Here is an 11581-nt window from a genome sequence, read left to right as displayed (position 1 = left end):
CTGAGTTTTCCTGGGCTATTGAGCCCTCTTAGGTTCCATGAAATGAGCTTCATGATTCACTATTGGTGGAGGGCTTATAGTACTTCGTAAGCTTAGCATACCTGCCTGAGTCCACCAGGATTTTCCCTATCGCTATTGTCCTTTGGAGATCAGTTCTTCTTCCCCTTTTTTTGGAGTCTTTTGGGGTAGGGCCTAAATCCCATTGACTTCCTGATTGGATGCCGAGCTGATACTGTTGGTAGGCTCGAGAAATGACCACTTCCAGTTTGTTAAGCTGAAGCTCTGGGATACTTTCATAGGCTTTCTTTTTGCATGCTGCTTCTAGTTCTAATATATCTAGTCCATTCAGATCTATGCTTTCTGGTTCTTCCTCCATTTGTTGCACCTGGTTATTTTCTTCTGAGGGAATATCTGAGCTTTGGAGGGGGTCTGAAGATCCGTCTACCTCCATTTCATTGTCTTTTTCTGCCTGCTTCTCTTTACTTTCCATGGGGTTTACTAGGGTGTCTTTGGATGGTGGGGGTTTAGAGGAGGGGGCTGAAGGAGGTGGCTGGGTGGAGGAGGAGGGGAGGGCAGAGTTGGGTTTTGAGGATGGGTTTTTCTCTTCCGTAGATTGAGCTAGGATTTCAAAGCTATTTTTGACCGCTAGATCAGAGGTGTTGTTTTGCTGGGGTTTCTTCCCTGTTGTTGGTTTTTTATGCGCTCGTTTGCGGGTAGGGGCTTTGGTGAAGCCATCATGGGTCAGAGAGTCAGAGGGGGCAGGAGCGTTAGCTTTGAAATTTAGGGGACAGTCTCTCAAAAGATGCCCTATGGCGTGGCATTTACGGCATCGAAATGGGACATGTTCATAGTCTAAGGGTTGAATCCATTCATAGTCACGGTGAGAGAGACTTACCGATTCTGGCAGAGCTTTGTCCAGGCACATGAAGACGCAGATGCAGGCGTATGATGTGTATCTACGCATTTTTGTTTCTTCTGCTGCCTTTATGTATTCCCCTAGACCATTTCCTATATTTCTCAGGATATCTTCATCCTAGTACTCATCTAGAAGTGAGTACAGTCTTATCCAGACAGGTGCCCAAGTGAGGTCCTCCTTATCCGGGTTGAATCTGGGTGTCCAGTCCCTTAAGTATAGGCCAGCTGAGTTGAAGAAGTAGGGTCCCTCAACCAGGATTATGTATTTGTCTTCCAGGCAAAAGAAGATCGTTGTAAAGAATCCTTTTGGGCCTAGCTGCAGAGTCACATCTCCTTTAGGCTTCCACTTCGCTGCTATCCAGCCGTATAGGGCTTTTTCCGTCGGCCATAACCCTATAAATTTTCCAATGAGTGCATGATCTGTCATAAATTGGATGCGTTCTTCTATTTTCTCTCCCGGCAGTTCGATTCTGGGTCGATCTGTTGCTATTGGTTTGCAGGTGGTCGAGGAGACCTTCGGGGTTCCGTCTGGTCGGTTATTCCGTCCTGGTTCTTCTTCTGTCTTGTTTTCCGGTTTGTCTTTTCCAGTGCGCTCGTTCCGGCGTGGGATCTCCTGGTTGATCACTTCCTCACTGACCGAGCCAAATAGTATCGTCCTTTCAGATTTGTGCTGCAGATTGCTTGCTTTGGGGGAGGGCGTTGAAGCCCCCCCCTGGGGATTGTCCATTTGCCCTTCGATCCTTCACAGAGCAGTTAGGCAGCGTCAGGGCAAGAGGTCAGGTCCGTGATGGCTGTCTGAGCAGAACAGACTGTGCCGTCTGAGATGAGTACAGAACCCTAGCAGTCGAGTTCCAGCGCCCTTGTGAAATCCAAGAGAAAATGATGATGATGAGGTTGGGGATGGCATTGGTGATGATTATGTGGATGATATTATCAAGATGGTTAGGATGATGATCATGGAAATGATCATGAGGATGAGCTTAGCTATGATTTTCGTGGTGCTAGCTAGCCATGCATTATTTTTTTATATTTAGTTGGATGTCTTAATATGGTATTCATACATTTGAATTTTAGTTTATTTGAATAATGATGATGATACTATTGGTACTATCTTGTTACCTTGTGAATATGTTGAAAATTGTTTACAATTTTTTTATGAAGAATTATTGTGTATGATGAGATTCCTATTTTTTTATGGATGTTGTGAATTTACCTTAGCATAATGATATCTATGAAACATTTTTATTTGGTAATCTTACATTTACTTTTAGTTGATTTGATTAAATTTGATGATGATATTATCATTTTTATCTTGTTCTTTTATGTATATATTCAAAATTATCAATATTATTTTGATGGAGAATTATTATGTATGATGATATTACTATCTTTTGATGGATGTTGTGAATTTACCTTAGAATAATGGTGTTCATGAAATACTTTGATATGATAATCACACATTTGAATCTTAGTTGATTTGATTAAGGATGATGAGGATATTATTAGTATTATCTTGTTACTTTATATATGTGTTGAAACCTGTCAATGCTTTTTTATGGAGAATGATTATGTATGATGACATTACTATTTTTGGATGTAATGTTGTGAATTTACCTTGGAATAATGATATCTATGATAAATGTTGATTTAGTAGTAATATATGTATATTGAAAATTGTCAATGATTTTTTGATGGAGAATTGTTATATATGAGGATACTGCTATATTTTTTATGAATGTTGTCAATTACCCTTAAATTTGTTTACAAATACTAAGTTATGAATTTGAATTGTGATATATTCTTAAATTTGTTATAGATGAAAATACCTCCTCATCATCTTGGAGGAGAATACTATATTGTTGGTTGAAATAACCCTTTCTCCTAAACTATATAAGCCTATAATACAAGTTATGTACCATGAGGACCACGGTATCCTAGTCTATAACAAATTGTCCCCTTCATCTAACTTTTGTTACCAAAATAATAACCACCTAAGAAAAAATTAAAAAACTAATAAAATAATGCCATGTAGACAATGTTTTTGTATATCATTTTTATTATTCTTTTACCAAAATTACCCAATTAAATGTCACATTTATCAAAATAAATGTATATGTATTTTATATTTAAATTAATATATTAGCATAAGACTTAATAAAATTTAAATTAAAAAGGCAAATTCAAAATTTAAAGGAAATTTAAATTTAAATTTAAATCACCCAAATAAATGCCACTTTTATCAAAAATAACTGTCTACATGTATTTTATATTGAAATTAATTTATTAACACAAAATTTAAGAAAATTTAAATTTAAAAGGAAAATTTAAATATAAATTTAAGTTTCTCAAATAAATGCACTTTTATCAAAATAACCATATATTTATATTTTATATTTAAATTAATTTATTAATACAAGAATTAATAAAATTTAAATTAAGAAAGTAAATTTAAAATTTAAATTAAATTTAGGATTTAGGATTTTATATCTAAATTTATTTATTTAACATGTCATGATTTACCCTTAATTAAAAATATTCTAGATATTCTAACTTTTATAGATTAAGATATTAATTTATTTTTAATATTCAATATAGTTTTGGGTCACTTGGACAACATTCACAGTTAAATTAGGTAAGTTATATTATTAAAAAAAATACACTGCTAGTCACACCTATATGTCTTTTAAATTTTAAAGGATTTTGATTGGCTTACACATTATGACATGGAAATTCAATATTAACATTTTAAAATGAAAATTCCTCTAATGCAAGGAAAAAAGCTCGAGTTAACTAGAATTTGACACTCTTGTTCACTTTCGGAAACTCATATGGTGGAATGTGATCTCTTTATCCCCATATTTAAATTTTTCCTAAAAAATTAAAGCATACAAAAGTGGGAAAGAGCCATAAAGCATGGGGAAGCTTTTTCCTAAGCCCAAAAGCATCAAAAAAGTGGAAAATGCCATTTTTATATGAGGAAACATTATTCACCCAAAATCTTTTGCCAAAATTGAACTAATGAGGAATTTGGGAAATCTTCATAGCCTTCACTCACTTTCCTATATATTGGAGGCTTGGCCATTGAGGAAATGATGGGAATTCATGTATTGTCACGCTGTTGAGATCTATCTTGAGAGGGAGAGTTTTTGAGCTAGGAGTTGGGGGACATGTTGTTGCAACTATATCTGATGGTTGTAACTTTCCTCCAACTCCTTTATTAATATAGATTAGTCGTTCTTCCTTCCATATGCTACTATTCATTCTTTACTTATCCTATTTAACTAATGAATGTATGGGATTTTGGTTTATATTTATTTATTCAGTAACATTTATATGTTTATGATAGTTTCAATTATCAAGATATTATGTTGTGAAGTTTTCTTTGTTCTCTCTCTTGTGTGTAGGACCAAGATTTGGAGCTATCTAAGAGCACTTCACTGCTACACTAAAAACTCCAACAATACCTGCATGCAAGGACTCACATGAATTCATTCTTCTTTTCTTAATCTTTGTTCTACATCTTGATCTACTAAGAATCCTGAGTCCTAGAACAACCTTTCTCTTAATCAGTCTATCTTAGGTTTCTAGGATAAACTGAGAGGGTTTTATGTTCATCTAATTGTGCATTAAATACTACAACAAAATGATATTTAGAAATTGTAATATATTTCACTATGTAATAAAATTAGTAAAATGGAAGCAAAAGTAAAACTCTAAACAAGAAGCCAAAAGTGGATGTAACCATCGATGCAAAATTTGGAGTAGAATTGGATGTTAAACTAGCCATCAAAACATGATGCAAACAATGAGACAAAAAGGGTTTTAAAGTAGAATTAAAAAAGGGTGTAAAACTAGACACAAAGAAGGGAACAAAATAGGGCATGCAAAAATATACCAAATTGGGCACAAACGAGGATGTAAAAATGGACACCAAAATGAGGATGCAAATAATGGTGTAAAAATATGATGAAAATTTGGGTGCAAAAAGGATGTAAGAAAAGACACAAAACAAGAAGCAAAATGGGACTAAAAAATGGTGAAACTAAGGATGCCAAAAATTATGCATAACTAGATGAAAATTAAGACTAAAATCTAGGTGCAAAATGAGATGCAAATGTGGACACAAATGTGGCAGAAAAAAGGATGCAAATTTGGATGCCAAAAAGGATGCAAAATTAGACACCAAAAAGGATGCAAAATTGGACATAAAAAATGGTGAAAACTTGGACATAAAAGAGAAAAATGGTGTGAAAATGGGCATAAAGTTGGCTCAAATTTGGATGCAACATTGGATGCAAAATAAGGTGCAACAAATGGTTCAAAACTTGGTGCAAAACAAATGCAAACATAGACAAAAAAATGGATCAATATTGAACGTAACATTAGACACAAAATGGGATTCAATGGTGGATGCAACACATGGTCCAACATACGGTGAAAATTTAGATGCTCAAAAGATGCAAAATTGGATGCAAGAAATGTTGTTAAAAATGATGTTAAATTGGATGCAACAAATGATGTAAAATAGGATGCAAAAAGGGAGACAAATGAAACGAAAAAGTGGATGAAAAAAATGGTGCACAAATGGATGAAAAATTTGGCACTAAATCAGATTCAACATTTGGTGCAAACTTAGATGCAAGAAATGGTGTAAAAAAAGGCATAAAAATTGATGCAAAAATAGATGTAAAAATAAGTACAAAATTAGAAGCAAAAAAAAATGGCATAAGATTAGATGCAAAAACTGGCACAAACTTGATGCAAAAAAATGCACTAAATTAGATGCAAAAGATGGTGTAAAACTCTATGTAAATTACAACAAAAAAATAGAAGCAAAGAATGGCACAAAACAGGAAGCAAAAAATGATGCAAAAATAAATGCAAAAAATGGCACAAAACTTGAAGCAAAACCTGTTGTAAAACCAAATGCAAATCTTGGTGCAAAATATGATGCAAAATTTGGTGTAAAAAAGATGCAAAATTTGGTACAAAAAAGGATGCTTTAAAAATTGTACATAGAGCCAGATTTAGTGCCAAGATGATCATCCCAATGGAGAGAAAAATAAACTAAAATTTGGTGCTAAATCTGGTGTAAATTTCCTTTTTTGTTGTAGTGGAAGAAGCTCCATGATCTATATGAGAAGAACATGACAGCAAACAAAGTGTTCTTGATGAAGAAGCTTTATGATTTCAAGATGGAGGGTGCTTCAATTGCTAAGAATTTGAATGAATTTAATATTATTACTAGTCAGAGTGCCTCTGTTAAAATCATTCTAGATGATGAAATTAGAGCCATTTTGTTAATGTGTTCTATGCGAGATAGCTAGGAAAAATTAATTATAGCTATGAGCACTTTAGCAACTACAAAGAGCCTAAAGTTTGATGACATCAGGAACAGTTTTAATGAATGAGGAGTTGTGATGCAAGTCAATTGTGGAAACCCAAGGAGGAGAAGCTCTAGCTCTAGCTGATCGCGGTAGGAGAATTGATCGAGGCCGACAAGGGCGATAAAGATCGAGAGGTCGATTGAAATCAAGAAGGGGAAAACTCATCTGCTCTCCTTGTGGCAAACTCGGGCACATGAAGAAAAATTGTCGAGTTTGGAAGAAAGGGAAAAATGATCAGAGATCGTCCAATACAAATCCCAAGTCATCCAACGCAAATGAAGGTGAGACTACTGTTGTAGTCACAGATGGTGATGCATTATTTATTATTTTAGTAGAGGATGCATGTTTATATAAATCTAGAAGTAGATTTGATTGGATCCTTGACTCTGGGGCATCTCATCATGTAACCCCACGCAAAGATAGTTTTGTTGCATAGAATCTTGGTGATTGTGGCAGAGTGAATTTGGAGAATAATCACTTTTGCAGTATTGATGGAGTGGGAGATGTACAGATTAAGATGAAGGATGGCCAATATATATTGTTGAAACAAGTTAGGCATGTTCCAAAAATGTGCATGAGTTTGATCTCTATGGGACGACTAGATGATGAAGGTTATTCCACAAGCTTTGGAAAAGGAGGTTGGAAATTTAGCAAAGGATCATTGGTTGTCACCAGAGGACCCAAGATAGGAACATTATATAAATTAAAGGAAATGATATAAAAATCAGATTTGGTTGTTGTCACAAAAGAAGGAAATTCAACAGATGTGTGGCATAAGTGCTTGGGTCACGTGAGTGAGAAGGGCTTAAAAATCCTTGTTGGTAAAAAATTATTATCAGGTTTCAAATCCTACAATCTTGATCTTCATGAGCATTGTATATATGGTAGACAAAGAAGGGTTTCATTCCTTAGAGGTGGCCATGACAGAAAGAAAAAATTTGTTAGAATTGATACACTCATATGTGTTTGGGCCTATTAACATCAAGTCATTAGGAGAAGCATCGTATTTTGTAACACTTATAAATGATGCATCCATGAAGGTTTGGGCCTACCCTATGAAAAGTAAAAATGAAGTGTTTGAAATATTTCAAAAATTTCATGTTGTTGTTGAAAGAGAGACTAAAAAATTGCTTAAGTGTTTGAGAACAGATAATGGTGGAGAATATTGCTCAAATGCATTCAAGGAATATTGTAACAGGTTTGGCATAAAGCATGAGAAGACTGTGTTTGGTACTCCTTAACAAAATGGTGTTGCGGAAAGGATGAATCACACCATTATGGAAAAGATGAGAAGTATGTTGTCCAATTCTAGTTTGGAGAAGAATTTTTGGGCAGAAGCTATAAGGACAACTTGCTACCTTATAAATCTATCTCCAACTACAACCTTGGAAGGCGGTATCCCTGAAGAAGTTTGGACTAGTAAGAAGTTGAATTATTCTCACTTGAAAATCTTTGGATGTGAAGCATTTGTACATATTCCCAAAGAAAATAGAACTAAAGTAGATGATAAATCTATGAATTGCATTTTTCTGGGATATGTGAATGAAGAATTTGTTATTCGTTTATGGGATCCAGTCAAACACAAAATTATTAGAAGTAAGGATGTTATATTTATTGAGTAAAAATTGTTTAAGAGGATTGTAGGTGAGCTGGAGGTCAAGAAAGTTATTGACGGGTTTGAAGAGCAGCGTGAAGACATCTTACCAATGCAAGAAAATGAATACCAAATTCAGGAGCAGGAAGGACAATAAGTGGAAAATGATGAACACCAAGAAGAAGGAATTTTGTAGGAACCTTTACAGGAGATTCAACTTGATAATGCACCACCACAGTTGGTTTGCAAATCTTCTAGGCCTCATAAGCCTTCACAAAGATATCCTCATTCAAACTATATATTATTGACTGATGAAGGTGAGCCTAATTGTTTTCAAGAGGCTTGTAAAGTTGAGCACATTAACTTAATGGAAGAAAGAAATGGAGGAAGAAATGAACTCTTTGCTAGAAAATAAAACTTGGGAGTCGGTAAATCTCCCAAAAGGTAGAAAGATTCTACAAAACAAATGGGTTTACAGGATTAAACATGAAGGCGATGAAAAGAAGGAGAGGTGTAAAGCAAGGCTGGTGGTGAAAGGAATTGCCCAAAAGGAAGGTATTTGTAGAATTTTGTAGAATTTTTCTACAAATCAGCTAGCTCTGATACCATGTAGAACTTTTTCTACAAATCAACTAGCTCTGATACCATGTAGAAATTTTCTCACCTGTAGATCAACCTGGTAATGCAATGTACTAAAGCAAAACACTTGATCTACTTCTACAAACAATTTAGCGGAAGCTTAATCAACCATGAGCAACATCAATAAGAACACATATAACTGATAAGAAGGAATCAATCACACATAACACAGAGGAATTTACCCGGGGAAAGCACCTGCCTAAAACCCCACCTCTGTATTATCAATCAAGTGGAAATATAGTTCAGATTACACAAAGCCTTAGCTCAGAAGCTATCCAGATCTCAGTACAATCCCTCTACTACTCATAGACAGTCAAATGCTTCTCACAAACCTTCTCCTCTGCCCTCCAAGCCTCCTATTTCTATGCACAGTTTTTCCTGGGTCCTCTAGCTGCAACCTGTGTGATTCTCACCTCACACACAACAATGACCTCTGGAATAACTGCACAAACCTGAAGGAGATAAATCCTCATCATGGATGAGCTTCCTTTATAGGAAAAATATTCATCCAACTGATATTACACTATCCCTTCTTTGATCTTAACTGGGTCTCTGTCTGAACTGACATGCATGAGTTATTTAAGCTATAATATTCAGTTATATGAAAATAGTTGTTACATGCATGCAAGCATTAACAAATTGAATCTCATTAATTTAACAACTTGTTAAATTAATCTAGCTGGACTTGACTCAGTTAACTGAGCCAACTAATTACAACTCATCCTCATCCTTTAACTGATGGTTAAATCCCTCAATCAAAGGAGAAACGGTTGCATGTTCTCACATAGACTTCAAGTTCACAATTCCTTAACTAATTAACTCAAACTGAATTAATTAATTAATTTACAAACTGCTGCCAATATCAAATTCGAATTTTACTTCCTATTTCTAGTCCAGGGACTGACTAAAATAGGAATCCACAATGAACTGCTAAAAATAGAACTTCTATTTTTAGCACTTCCATTTTTCATTCCTTGTTGCCCAATCCAGCACTGGTACCCAAACTGCTATTTTTAGCACTTTTATTTTTAGCAATTTCTTGTTGCCACTTTTCAACACTCCCTCTCAACAAAAAAGGCTTCCTCTCGAACCCGATCCTGTACCTCTGGAATGTTCTACATGCAACACATCTACCAAGTGTGGTTGCTCCAGCAACTCTTGGAACAAAAAAAAAACTCCCAACTACCCTCTATGTTGGGCTAGAAACATACTCTGATGCTAAAGCTCTACCCGCTGCTGACAAGTGCTCCCTCTCTGACCTCTGCGCTACTGTAACATCTCCATGCATCTCGCACTGTTGCACCCTTCTTTGTGCTACCCTGCACTGTGCAACACACTTGTGCCTCTCGCATTGTTGCAGTCTGCATGCTCTGCGCTGTCCTGGGATTCCCTACACTGTAGCTCTCTCTGCGCTCCATCTGCATCTATCTCTACCCAATCAGTCAGTTCCTGCTACTCCACATCGGGGCTCCCATAGCAAGGTCTCATCCAAGAGGTTGGGTACCTCAAGGATCCTGCCCCTCCTCCATGGGACGATCACTCCACATCGCCGCACCTCCTACCTGGAGTTATGGCTACATGTGATCCCTTTGCCCACCTGGCTCGAAGGTTTCCCCTACTATAGGTCTCTGCATGAGTAGATGTCTCTACTCGATCTCCTCTCAGCTTCCCCTGTTGTGGCTGCTCCACAACCTCCTGAAGTTGTTGCACCAATAGTGGCTCCTCCACAATTGTCTGAGACTTCTTTTGGCTCTACATGTTGAGAGGTAATTTACTCTCACTCTCAACCACCAAGTATCTAACCTTTGCCTTGCTCCTCAAGGCTTTGCATACATCTTGTACCTCAAGTGCATATAGGTTCTTGGCTAGCACACCAATCTATTTCCACTTTCCCGCTGTCATGAAATTTTCTGGAAAAGGAGCTGATTTTAAATCAGCGATATCTCCCTCATCCGAACTCCGATTCAGCCGATTTTTTTTTTTTTTTTATTTTGGGTATTTTTCTGCAAGGAATACAAATCTGCTATTTTTGTTTTTTGAAAATTTTGTACAAAAATTTTCAGATATTCTCTGCAAACTCTCGGCCCAAAACTCAAAACTTTGAAATCTCCTCTTTTTGTATATTGTTCTTCCTTGATCACCTGTGCTCTGATACCATGTAGAATTTTGTAGAATTTTTCTACAAATCAGCTAGCTCTGATACCATGTAGAAATTTTGTCACTTGTAGATCAACCTGGTAACGTAATGTACTAAAGAAAAACACTTGATCTACTTCTACAAACAATTTAGCGAAAGCTTAATCAACCATGAGTAACATCAATAAGAACACAATAACTGATAAGAAGGGATCAATCACACATAACACAGAAGAATTTACCCGGGGAAAGCACCTGCCTAAAACCCCATCTCTGTATTATCAACCAAGTGGAAATATAGTCCAGATTACAAAAAGCCTTAGCTCGGAAGCTATTCAGCTCTCAGTACAATCCCTCTACTACTCATAGACAGTCAAAGGCTTCTCACAAACCTTCTCCTCTACCCTCCAAGCCTCCTATTTCTATGCACAGTTTTTCCTGGGTCCTCTAGCTGCAACCTGTGTGATTCTCACCTCACACACAACACTGACCTCTGGAATAACTGCACAAACCTGAAAGAGATAAATCCTCATCATGGATGAGCTTCCTTTATAGGAAAAATATTCATCCAACTGATAGTTCACTGTCCCTTCTCTAATCTCAACTGGGTCTCTGTCTGAACTGACATGCATGAGTTATTTAAGCTATAATACTTAGTTATCTGAAAATACCAGTTGTTACATGCATGCAAGCATTAACAAACTGAATCTCATTAATTTAACAACTTGTTAAATTAATACAACTAGACTTGACTCAGTTAACTGAGCCAACTAATTACAACTCATCCTCATCCTTTAACTGATGGTTAAATCCCTTAATCAAAGGAGAAACGGTTGCATGTTCTCACATAGACTTCAAGTTCATAATTCCTTAACTAATTAACTCAAACTGAATTAATTAATTAATTTAC

This window comes from Pinus tabuliformis, chromosome 2_1, assembly GCF_031772625.1.
Source record: "Pinus tabuliformis cultivar Carrire ecotype Pingquan chromosome 2_1, CPIR1, whole genome shotgun sequence".
In the NCBI taxonomy this organism is placed as follows: domain Eukaryota; kingdom Viridiplantae; phylum Streptophyta; class Pinopsida; order Pinales; family Pinaceae; genus Pinus; species Pinus tabuliformis.
This window is presented reverse-complemented; position numbering follows the sequence as displayed.